The sequence below is a fragment of the Belonocnema kinseyi genome, chromosome 9, assembly GCF_010883055.1.
Source record: "Belonocnema kinseyi isolate 2016_QV_RU_SX_M_011 chromosome 9, B_treatae_v1, whole genome shotgun sequence".
NCBI lineage: Eukaryota > Metazoa > Arthropoda > Insecta > Hymenoptera > Cynipidae > Belonocnema > Belonocnema kinseyi.
This window is the reverse complement of record NC_046665.1, coordinates 67,085,166-67,098,874: the sequence shown is the minus strand read 5'-3', so window position 1 is coordinate 67,098,874 and position 13,709 is coordinate 67,085,166. Positions and strand designations below refer to the sequence as shown.

General features: G+C 34.4%; 1 protein-coding gene across 1 annotated transcript in view; it reads right to left on the bottom strand.

Moving 5' to 3' along the window:
• Window positions 1-11,643: 11,643 nt before the first annotated feature.
• LOC117180226 overlaps window positions 11,644-13,709 on the bottom strand; it is a 6,235-nt gene continuing 4,169 nt past the window's right edge. Inside the window, exon 6 of the mRNA XM_033372612.1 lies at window positions 11,644-11,721. The gene's annotated coding sequence lies outside the window, so the exon portion shown is untranslated. The remainder of the gene's footprint in view (window positions 11,722-13,709) is intronic.

Below are 13,709 nucleotides of genomic sequence, written 5' to 3'. Positions count from 1 at the left end.
ACAAAAGGCATGCACACGGAAAATCTAAAGGTCATGTTTCAGGCGACGAATGGAGACTGGGTGTTTGGAATGCTAGGGGGGTAAATGATCTCAAGGTAAAAGAATTGCGTGAAACTATGGACGTGAGGAAACTAGATATTTTATGTGTGCCTGAAACAAAGAAAAAGGGATGCGAAACTCTAAACATAAAAAACGGCGTGTTGAAAGGCGGATTTGAAATATGGTCAGGAGTAGACAGTGAATCACATGTTAGACAAGGAGTAGGTCTGATTTTGAATGAAAGAGCAAACCAGCATCTCGGAGACCATGATTTCGTGTCTCCCAGACTGCTGTGCACTAGAATGAAAGTTGGAATCAGAAGACTATTTATCATAGCATGCCACGCGCCAGTTAATAGTAATCCCAGAGAACTAAAAGACGCCTTCTGGATACTTTAAATGATACAATAAATATTTCCGAAAATGGGGAAAGAATAATTCTACTAGCAGACTTGAACGGATGGGTGGGCATCCAAATTTTTCTTAGAAAGGGGTCTGTTTGTCTAAAGAAAATAGCCTTAGAATAATTGACTTTGTTGTTACGGATCAAAGACTAAGAGAGTTAGTCAAAGATACAAGGGTCATGAGGGGTTCTGAATGCAACACCGATAATTACATTCTGATCTCCAAAATTAACTTAGGTCGGGGATGGAGAAAAAAGAGAACCAAAAAAACAAAACAAACGCGAATCAAAATTGAAAACCTACGGAAACCGGATGTGCGAATAGATTTCCAAAATAAGATAATTGAAAGCATAGATAGGGCAACATGGGAGGACCGTATAAAAAACTAAGATTTAGAGGGCGCCTGGACAAAGTTACGGGATATCATTGTTAGATATGCGATCAAAGTGTGTGGTACCGCAGTTGTAGGAAAAATATCTGGTGATGTGTGGTGGAATGATGAAATTCAGGCTGCCCAAAAAGCAAAGAAAGAAGCGTACAGGAGAACTTTCAACATCGCAGGTCTTAGCAATGAGGAAAGAAATAGACGTAGAAATGATTATAAACACGTAAAAAGGATACTCAAACGATTAGTTAAGGAACGTAAAGAGACAATTAGAGCAGGAGAAGAGAAAAAAATACAAAACGAATTTGAAGGAAGCAAGAAACTTCTGTGTAAAAAAATGAGAGGAAACAAAAGTACAGAATTTGCCAACATAAAAAATAGTAGGGGGGAAATGGTATATGATGCAGAAGGAATACTAGAGGCTTTCAGAGACTATTCTAGGAGACAATTCGGAGATGAAGCTATAGGACACCACAGCTGCAATGTGGAACACGATGTGATAGAAAACTCAAATGAGAAAGTCTGTGTCACTGAGTTTAGGGATATGATTAAGAACTTGAAAAACGGTAAGTGTGCCACGGTAGACTGTATTAACGCTGAAATGCTTAAACACGGTGGCGAGTACATACCACATAGACTGTGCGAATTGATAAATTTATGTTTCGAGATGGCTGACGTCCCAGACAATTGGAAAAAAGCGATTATCGTTCCAATATACAAAAGAAAGGGAGATAAAAGTGACTGCAATAATTACAGAGGGATTAGCTTATTATGGACCGTAAGTAAAATATACTCAAAAATACTTATACGTAGGGTAATGAAAATAACAGAAGCAAAGATTTGGGAAGTCCAAAGTGGGTTTATGCCACGAAGGTCATATACGGATGAAATATTTAGCTTAAGGTAAATTACAGAGAAAAGTTTGAGAGTAGAAAAAAAAGTTTTCTGTGCATTTGTTGACCTAGAAAAAGCTTTTGACAAGGTAGATAGAAGTAAATTTTGGGAAGTCCTGAAAGAGTATGGAGTCAATGGATGGCTCCTACAAGCTATAAAAGCGATATATACGGGTAGCAAAGCGAGTGCTGAGGGTGAATGGGAAATTGAGTGACTGTTTCGATATTATTCAAGGAGTTAGACAAGGATGCGTTATGTCTTCGTGGTTATTTATATTATTTATGGACAAGTGTTTAAGAATGGCTCTTTTCGACGAAAAGGGTGTGGATCTCGAAACAGTAAGGGTACGTGCGTTAGCGTTCGCAGATGATAAGGTTGTTATGACAGAGTCAATCGAAGACTCACAAAGAATGTTAAATAAACTGAATGCAAGCATGAAGAGCATGGGCCTCAAAATTAACGCAAATAAAACAAACACTATGGGGTTCGAAGGAAAGAGTGAGAAAACACTATGTAATATTATATTAAATGATGAGAGAATTGAACAAGTTGATAAATTCGTATACCTTGGTAGCTTATTTACAAGGGACGGGAAGATAGATGAGAAATTAGATAGACGCATAAACGAAGAAAAAAAGGTTATTGGTAGAGCAGGCCCCCTTATCAGAAGTAAAAATATATCAAATAAATCTAAAATGGCAATACATAATTTTATATTTGTACTGACTGTACTATACGGTAGCGAGACATGGACTTATCAAGAAAAAGATAAGAGTAAAATTAACGAAATTGACATGAGATTCTTGCGCATAATATGCGGGAAAACTATGACGGACAAAGTAAGTAACAAGATAGTTCTAAAAGAATGTGGTGCAGAGGAGACGCTTGTAGACACTTAAGTTACAAGAATTGTTTTTTAATGTAATTTTGAATCGCGCGCCAAGTGCGGCCAATGAGCGGTCAGCCTTAACGCAAGCGCAGTAGCTCAGGATGCCAACATTGGCATCATTGGTCCACAGTACAAAACGGAAAAATAAATTAAATCAGCCGGCAGGAAAAAGTTGGGATATGAAAGCCTCAATTAGATATTTTCACTTCAACCATCAGCTAACTTCACTTTGTTAGAAGCTGAGGGGGAAAAATGGATCAAATGCATGAAACAAAACTTTATTTCTGTAATATATTTGTAATTAATCATCATTATTATTTTATTATTTTATTAAATAATAATTAAAAAATAAAAACTACTTTTTAACTATTCTTATATAGAAAAAATTACCTTCTACGAAGAAGTTAGCAAAATAGGGCAAAAATGAACTGAATCCCATACATTTGGTCCCTTATTTTCCCCTCAGCAATCTACGAAGTGAAGTTAGCTATTTATTGAAGTGAAAGTACCTAATAGGCTTTTATCTTATCAGTTTGATTATTCCCGCCGCTATATTTGAAACATTGCAATGTTTCACGAAACTTCCAATGTTTCATGAAACTTTTCATCAGGCTAAAGTTTCATGCAAATTTACATCCCTACTCATCGCGAAAAACAAATTTCTGTTTTTATTATACAATTTTATTTACCTTATCTTTCATGTATGACACTTGCCACTGCAAGATTAGATATCGAAGGTACCTTTAAACTTCCGCAGACAATCTAGTGGAAATTTGTTCGAACGACCAGGCATCAATTTCGATGCAGACGGTCACGACTTAGTTTGTACATCCCGGCTTTGGTGGTTTGAATGTCATATAGTAGGTTTTGACTAACCTAACATTTGGATATTAAATCACGCCAAGTACTATTTTTATTCCAAGACTATTTAGTCGCTGGTAAATGGGAGGAAATAAAAAGTTAGGTAATTATTATTATAACTTACCAGCTTATTAACATCTGTTTCACTCAAATAATGACCGACAAAATGATCTTGACAGGTGACTTACAGTTTATAGACGACACTTCACGTTGCACGGGATGATAAAAAACAGTGTCTAAATGATGCTTTTCCCCTAGATTCTCCGAATGAACCTGTGTGGCTCAAATTTGTTGCAACTCTATTGAACACCGATTTCAGTGTACACTGGAGGATCGGCGATTTTCTGTGCTCCTATATAAAGTTTTTTCTACTTTCGAGTTTCAAGTACTGCTTGCAGCTGCTTTATTACTATTTCTAGGCCATCCAAACATAAACAGGTAGGGCCGAGTAAACGATTGCTGTTGGATTTAGACGCAGGGCACAACCTGAAGCAACTAGCGCACTGAGTACAGCCATGCGTGTTTTTTAATCCCACAACCGCCAAGTTTAGTCAATTCAAGCAGAATCGCACGTGATTTCTGATTGTGAGCAGGGTCGGGAATCTCTCAACTTTCAGCAATCTAATTAAAATCTTGGAAATCTCTATAAAAATTATATACAAAATCTCCCTATTCACAGTTTTAAGATTTCCAGGTTCCAGAGTGAGTAGACACTCGTTCCAAACTACTACACTATGCCCTCCCCCCAATAAAGTGTACAAAGATTGCTACATGCTAAGCCCTAAGGCACCAAAGTTAAATTTTTATCCAAAAAATGGATCAGTCAAGTGGAAAATTTACGATTGGCCCACTATTGGGCCAATGTAATTGTAACTTTGAATATAGTAGTTATGTACTTGTCATCTGTATCTCCACTGTGGTACGCTTTGATCCACTTGTGGATTAAAATTGTATACTTTTGGATTTAGTGCTTACGAATGAGAAGTCATAAATTCGGGTGTTTGTGGACGGCGGAATTATCCAGCGTTTCCAAGAACGAGAAGCAAGCTCGTTTCCCCCACTGTTCGGAAAATCGGATATTCTAGCACGGATGTCGCGTATTTTTGTGATACCCCGTTCTAATTCTGGGGACACGTGCCCACGGAAACAGATGTGCCGGCTCCCTCTGCCCGTATAAATATATCGCGACTGACTCGTAGTCGTAATGGCCCTAGCGATGTACAGGATAATTTGAAATTCGTTACGGGTATAGGCACACGTGGGGCGTAGTCGTGTTAACATTAGCACTAGATGTCAAAAAAGTTATTTCTATGAGTAAAGTGTCACCCTGAGATAAAGACGGGTGGTCCTCATACAGGGTGGCCAAAAAACTTCATTTTCAAAATTCTCTGACTTTTCCTTGATTTTCCCCTGAACAATTTTTCATTTTGCCTGAACATTATTATTCAAATACCAGCATTTTGACATTTCGCCAATTTTAACAGAGAATCTTTAATAAATGGAACAGAAAAATAAAATTTCAGATTAAAACTTAAGTAATTAAAATCTACGATATTTTGGATTTTTGAGCCAACAAATATAAGGTTTTGACCACATGGTCGAATTTTTAAACAAAAAATATTCAAATTTACCCAAAAACAGGTGACTTTTTAATAAAATAATTATGTTTCAAATAATTGTCTGCATTTTTAACCAAACGCATAAATTGTCTACCTACAAGGATGTATTTTTAAACAAGTAATCGAATTTTCAAGCAAAAAATACTAAACTTTAAGCATTCGTCTGAGGAATAACCACAGATCCCACACAACCCGCGCAGCTCCTGTTACACCAACCTGTGGCGTGGCATCATTTATCGGAAGGGATATAGAAGGGAGGGCTATTGAAGGGTTTCACTGTAGTTGCATTTTCGACAAAGGATTTCATTTTCAATCAAGAAAAATGTATTTTCAACAAAAAGAAAACTCAATTTTAATCAGAGTTTCACTTGCAACCAAATAGTTCAACTCTGAAGCAAAATAGACGAATTTTCAACAAAATGGTCGAATTTATAATAAAAAAATTTTAAACTTCAACCAAAGAACGTTGCATTTTCAACAACATAGTTCAATTTTCAAGACAAAAAGAGAACTTTTTTAGAAGACAGTTGCATTTTCAACCAAAAAATTGGAATTTTCGACACAAATATGAATTAATTAAATTCTGATGTTAAGTTTTAGCTAATTTCTGGCCAAATAATTTTCTGAATAAAAGAGAAAAAATACCAACTTGATCAAAAAGTTTTAGGACTTTATTTTTAAAATCAAAAATACAAGTTTATTCATCATAATCGATATTGTCGCCTACAAAGTACTCCCCAACGACTGCAACGCACTTACGCCAGCGCTTCATCCAATCCTCGAAACATTTTTTATAATCGGTTTGCGGTATAACCATCAGAGCCATTTTCGATTTTTCCATGACCTCATCTCGGGTGCTGTAACGCGTTCAGCGGAGCGGTTGCTGAATGGTATTCGTTTCGTGTTTAGCCACATGCTCACGGATAACGATGGCATAGTGCAAAGTCGATGACATATTTTTTTGTGAAAAATCGAAATCACACACAAAGATAGATGTATACAATACGGCGTCACTTCAACAAATGTTAAGCTATCAAGCTGAAGATCTGACAGAACGTCAATGAAACTTCTGCCAACACAACAAAAAAAGAAAAAATGAAATCGGCCAGACGAGAGCGCCACACGGTGACGAGTCCTACAAATTTTTGATCAAGGTGGTATGCCACGGCCCGGATTTGAACAGGGAAAGCCACTATTCTACCCAGCAGGTTGAATTTTGAATGTTAAATAAAATAATTAATTTTCTAATAAAAGAGAAAATTTTTTACAACAAAAGGCTTTCAATTCAAAAAAGAATAAAAAAAGTCCATTTAAATTATTAACTATCAAACTAAATTACAGTGATTTTTCAACAAGAAGTTGATTTTTGATCATACAGATGAATTTTTAATTTAAAAAGGGGGAAACCATAAAGATGACCTAAATACAAAAAAATACGAATTTTCAAAAAATACACCCATTCTTAACCAAAAATGGAAACGTTACATTGTCTGTTGACAAATGATTAATCTAAAAAAAAAAAACAGAAATACATCTTCAACAAAATATTTCTTATTTCCATCAGTTCAGCTTTTCACCAAAGAGTTAAGGTTTCAAATAGAAAAAATATATTTTCGACCAAATAGTTGATTAATTAACTAAAAAAGATTAATTTACCACAAACTATAATTCTTGAATTTTCAACAAAAAAGCATTAACCTTTAGTTGGACTTTCAATCAAAGAAATGAATTTGCAACTAAAATTACCAATCTTCAACTCTCTCTAGATATTTTATAATTTTAAAAAGAGTTTCTTAAAATTTGCGTAATTCAGGTTTTATTTAAACTTAATGATTTCGAGAATGTTTTTGCGTATAAAATATATAGGAAATTTCTTTCAGCGCTTAGGTTTCAAATTTCAATGTGCATGTAGACAGTCATGACAGATGTGGTGTAACAACTGACACTGGACAGTTGTTACTAATTTTGATGTGCAATAATTTTCTTAGAAAATAAAAAATCGAAAACTGTATAAAAGCGTTGCACATTATTTTGACCCAATTTCAGTACTAAATTGTTCAAGTGGCATTTACTGTGTTTTTGAACTAAGAAGGCTTTAGGTTTTAATTCTGGAAAAAATATAGAGTGGGCCATTTTAATCTATTATGAGAAATAACTCGGAATTTTGGTTGGATATAGAACAAATATTTCTAACAAAATTTGAAGGGGGCAGAGGGCAGAGGGGGCAGAGGTCAACGTGATGTTGTAAACTGGGAATCCATATTTTTTACCCCAGATTTGAAAAGAGCGTAAAATTTTACGTTCAAAATTAAGTTTTTACGAAGGTGATTGCAAGGTCGAATGGAGCTCAAATTTGCGATTTTCAAAGTTAAATGGAGGTCAAAGTGATTTACATCACGTCTTTGATTCCGGGTAGCTAATGTTTTCGATGTCTTTTGACCTTTAAAAGTTTATTTTTAACTTGTTTAATACACAGTAAATTGACCTTCATCCGACGTTGCCATGACTGATGAAAATGATAATTCTGAATGTAAAATTTCTCGCTCTTTTCAAGTCTGGGGTCAAAAGTAGGGGTTCCCATTTGAAAAACTCACTTTGACCTTCAAATAACCTCTAAAATCGAATTCAAGGTCGAGGTCATTGATACCAGTAGTTAAACCCCAATGTCCCCTTAAATTTGGTCTAAAACATTTTTCTATATCCAACAAAAATCCTGAGTTATTCCCCATAATAGATTAAAATGGTCCACCCTGTATAACAACTTCTGAAGAAATCATAACGGGAAGTTTAGTTAGAAAGGAAGTGAAGAATTAAACATTTCTAGAGAATGGTAGATTTTGAAAAATGGTATGGATATACTTACTATCGCTGGCGCCACGAAGGTCCGAATATTCTATCCATTTGGATCACGGTTCACATCCTTACGTTTACTACCAATGTCCAAACTCAAGGGAAAGGATAAAAAATAAAATAAAACTTTAGGAGAAACGAATCACCGGATATAATCGCTCGTAGCTTTCTTGGATTTTGGGATAAAGAGTGCTCCGGAATCTGAACTCGTTACCCTCCTCCGCGAGAGATCCCTGGTCGGCACGATTTTCACACGCCACTGAACTCAGCCCGTTAAAGAGGTCAAATCGCTAACTCGGAAACTCGCGAGACTCCTCACGTCTCACGTAGTTCGTGCAATCTTTAACAATAAATGAATGAAGTTCAGAATATTTTCATTTTCTGCAATACTGTTACCCTCAGATTAAAAAATTTTTTAATTATGTGATACAAGCATATATGTATTCGAGAAAAGGCTTTAACTCCCTCTCGCCATGTTGGATACAGCATAATTTACACATATTTTTATTATGGTAGGTGAGATATGTTCTTTATTTTGTATAAACAATTAAAAATGGGAGCTAAAAAACTTTATTTTTAAAATTTCTTGATATTTCGCTAACTTATTCTACATTTTTCATGATCTTTAATATTCAAAGATCAGACTTTTAATCTTGTATAATTTTTAACATATAATCTTTTCTAAACAATATAAAACAATTTCAAATTTGAATTAAAAAATTCATTTAAATCCAAACAGTATGACTTTTCTACCATAAGTCAACAAATCGACAAATGTAAGTTGGTGATTGTAAACTCTCTTTTGTTAAAGCTCTTCCCGCACCTCGGGGTGGTACTTCTTATTCAGATGTTCAAAATAATGTAAACATTTTTTTATGATTATCTTAATAATTGTTCCTTATTTTGCACTAATTTCTATTCTCAGCTACCATGAGAAATGTGTCATTTTAATAAATATATATTATTACAATTCATAATATGTATTAATATTGAAAAATATACATATATTGATTATCTTGTTTTTGAAATTAAAAAAAGCGAATCATATCAAAAACAAAAAAATGTGTTATTAAACTTTTTAATGCAACTTGTATAGTTTTTTCATAAATTTAATTTGTTTATTTTCAAAATGTTATTTTGGGAAGAAAAATTGTAGATATAATTTAGGCGCAACATTTTATTAGTTAAAATGTTATTGTAGTTTGTGTCGTTCTTCGAAAAAGTTAATTATTTTATTTTCATTTTGAATATATTCTTATGACAAAAGTTTATTACAAATTTGTACTTTTTGGAATGCATAATTTTGTTCATTAATGTGTTTTCGTACCTTGTATCATTTTTTCAATGATTTGATTTTTTTACTGTTGATGTTATTTTTCACGATTAAAACAAAACCTACGCAGTCTATCAAAAAATGATTATTAACAAATTTGTAGATCTTTTTTGGGTAAACAAATGTTGTCTCTTAATTTTTTTTCGCTGTTTTTACGGATAAAACAAAAATAACGCATTCTATGAAAACGTGAATAATAGCAAATTTGTAGATTTTTTTCGGCGTGCATAATTTTTATCCTGTTTTATCTATTTATCTTTTATCGTATCTCGCATAGTTTGAGCAAAAAATAGAAATTTGATTGTTCATTATTTTCTGTCAAACTTTTCAGGGTCTTCGAAAACTAAAATTTTTCTTTTCTTGACAGTTTTTATATCGTGCATTATTTAGCTTACAATTTTCATTTTCGTTTGTTTTGTTGAATTTTGTAAGTACTATAACTCTAGTATTTTTGTTATAGAAAAAGTCATTCGGAAAAATTGCTTGTATTTTCAAGTACTACAAATAACCATTGCATACGAATTTGTAAAAACCTGTTTTTCGGATTCAAGGGGTCTCAAAACATGGAAATTTGACGAAAACTGTGGGAGGGGGGCAAATTTTATACAAATCTGATACCTTCTCTGATGAGAATGTCAAGATTAGTTTTGAACGCAAAACGAATTTTCAGTTTAAAAGATAAATTTTCAAATAAAATTATGAATCTTTAACAAATAAATACATTTTTGAACTAACTACTTAAACCTTTAACATAATGCAAAGTTTCAAAATTTCGACTATAGAAAATAACAACCTATTTGATTTAAAATTAGCCTAATTAATCCATCATTCCTCCGGTTGACAGTAGACTCTTTTGTAAATGCACATTAAAAATTTAGAAATTTAAAATTTATTATTTTTAACAGTTATTTGAAGTGCCTCCTGCAGAAATCTCGCAGTTATTCCTCATTTTACCCTGATGTATAAATTTCCCTGACTTTTCCCTGGTTTCCAGGTTTTCCCTGGCTTACAGCGTTCCTGATACAATAAGATGTAGGATAATACATTATTCATCATCCATCATTTTAATGTAGAACATTATCGATATAATTCTCACTCAGACATTCTAAACATTCACTATCTATCAAATACCACAATATACCGGTTCCGTTTACTTTAGAACACACTTAATTCCAAGGGTAAGAATTAATACGTTGGAATGTCAGTAATGACTAAAATCTAACTATCCAAAGGTCTATTAAGACGGTGCACTGCTACTGTGGAGTAAGTGCCGACGAGTCACGCATCGTGCACCACAAGAAGAGGCAAACAGAAGAAGACAAGGGTCTTGATGAATGCAGAAAAGGAAAATATTTCCTCCGTTGGCTTGTTCCTGTCGTTTAAGAACTCCAGGCACGACAAGCATGCCATTTCTCGATTCCGATGCGCATTTCGTTTAACGTTCAAAGATACAGTGCTTATTTAATCGTTTCGTGCCATTCATTTTCCTATTGCCTATTATATAAACGGTACGAAATATGTCGCACTTTTATCTTCAGAAGAATATATTACTGATTAGAGTACATTTTAGTATACCTTGTGGCCCTATTTTTTTCTGTCAAAATTTATATTTTTCCCAGCTAACTTTCAAGCATATATAATAATTATTATTTGATACTAATTGATTCGTTATATACGTTTAGAGAATAATTACACTAGACTCTTGATTTATGACCGGTTTCGCACACGGCTTGCCTTCTATCTAAATTTCTTGGAGCAGAAATTAAACTCCAACTCTGCTCTCTAAATTCCTTGGAGTCAGACCCCAATGCAATGGTGTGAAATATCACTCCACCTTCAAGCCAGAAGTGAGCTTATCACTTTGGAGTGGAGCGTGACACTAAGTTGCAGTGAAAAATGACTGTATGGCTTGGAGTGATTAGTCGCTCCAAGTGGTCTCCCTATTCGCTCCAAACAGTATTACTGCTTACAGCAAATGGTGCGACTAGTCGCTGCAATTGGTGTGAGTAGTCACTCTAAATGGTGTGGCTGGTCGCTACAATTGGTGTAACTGCTCAATGCAATTGGCGTTAGTGGTCACTCCAAATGGTGCCACTGGTCCCTTCAAATGGTGTGACAAGTCGCTACATTTGGTGTGACTGCTCGCTGCAATTGGTGTGAGTGGTCAGTACAAATGGTGTAACTGGTCGCTTCAAATAGTGTGACTGGTCACTTCAATGGTTTGACTGGTGACTTCACATGGCCTAAATCGATTTCATTGTTTTAATGAATTATTTAAAAGGGGATAAACGCAAAAAGAATATAAAAACATTTATTGCATTAAACAATTTTTTATTTTCTATATAATTGTAATGAGTGCCTATATTAATAAGATTCACACTTTTGCAATTTTATAAATTTTACATTATTTAAATTTATATTTCTTCTGGAACGTCACTGTTCTCCATCCTGAAACAAAAATCAGATTTAATTATTTCAATTATTTATTATAATTATCATTTCAATTAGTTCATTCCCTTCTGGACGTTTTAATACTTTTATTAAAAGGTTAAGTAAAATATTTGAAATGTATCCTCACCTAACTCTCAGTGGAGGGCTGCGTTCTTGAATGTTTACTAGGATGGCCTTCATAGCAGCACAACATGGACGCGGCTCCATCGCCTTCCTTAGACTCCAAAAATTCCGCTGAGTTTTCGCACCAGTTGGTGTGACATCACAAAGTTGGCCCACCAGTTGGTGTGACAGGCATGGTTACTCTTATTTGGTGTGAGAAGAGCCACTGTATTTTGGTGTGAAAGATTCACATCAACGGAAACAGTCAAGCTGCTCACTTCAAAGGTGTGGCTGAACCACTGTACTGGAGTGGCTGAAGCATTCACACCAATCTTGTAGTGACATTTTGACTCCAAGGAATTTAGAGAGTGAAGCGACTGCCATATTAACTACGATGGAGTCATGATGTATGTCCGTTGGAGTCAGAAGCTTGACTCCCTCCATGGGAGTCACATTTTCGATCCCAATTACAGTCATAATCGGTTGATTCCAACTCCTACAGTTCGTTTTTTGACACCAAAGAGGAGTGATCATGCGATTCAGTGAACTTGGAAATATAACAGTATTTTAGTGTTTTGTGAATCAACGATTACATCAGATTTCCTTATGGTAAGTGACCTTTAATTCTTATTATTCAACTTATGGTCATGTGAAAGTCCAAAATAAAAGGGTTCACTTTTGAGATTGCATTTTAGAATTCATAAGAGTTGTTGCGTTTGAGAGTTTTCGGAGTCCCGAATCCGGACGCGTCCCGTATAAAAGACATTTTAAAGAACATAAGATGTCTGTAAAGTGTAGGGCTATTTGTTTATAAAATCAAGAATATGAATCAATAATTGATTGAAAACTTTTTCTTCAGGATTCTTTGAAAACTCCAGACGAATTAGAGGATTTTCTGGAGTCAAAGGGAGTCTAAATGGACACCATCAATTCATTGAAAGGTTCGCTACTTCTATTATTTATATTATTTATTTGTGTATGATAATGCGTACAGTTACCGAAACATTCGATTTAAAAATCTTGAACTTAGTCACTGTAGTACTGCTAACAAAGTTAGTATGTTTTAGAAAATTGACCTCTTCATCTGAAAATCGAAGTACTGCATATTCGTAATGTTTGTAACTGTTTGATTGCAAACTAGCCTTTTTAGGACTAAAGGCCAAATATTTATTTCCCATTTTTTGTATTTCTTGGTCTTTTTTTTATTCCTTTTTCTGGATCTACATTTTATATTTCTCCAATTCTGCACATTTAGAATTGAAATTTTCTTCACTTTCAATATACATGTGTGTGTATTTATGGGTTTCTAAGAATTTTAAACAGGACGATTTTTAACGACTCTCGGATACGACGCAGTCGCAAGCCGATCCCCACATTATCTTGTCTTTTACTTACCAGTTCCATAACAAATTTGAAAGAGAGCGATCTCTTATATACTCGGTTGGAAAAAAAGCAAAATAGAAAATTTTCAGTTTGGTATAAATAAACTTTCTTAAAATTGTGCTGCGATATGCAGTTCCTGGGAAGTTCGGAAACGTACTTAAAGATAAGTAATTCATAGTAATTCATTATAATTTCACGATAAAAGAAAGAAAACAAAGGAAATTTAAACCTAAAAACTTTGACATGATTTCGACTGAGAAAATAAACTTATTGCATAAAGGTGTTAGTTGGGCGTATAATCTAAACAATGAATAATAAAAACTACAAAATAGCCTCGGAAAGGACTGGAACTTTTAATGACAAAAGGCATGCACACGGAAAATCTAAAGGTCATATTCCAGGCGACGAATGGACACTGGGTGTTTGGAATGCTAGGGGAGTAAATGATCTCAAGGTAAAAGAATTGCGTGAAACTATGGACGTGAAGAAACTAGATATTT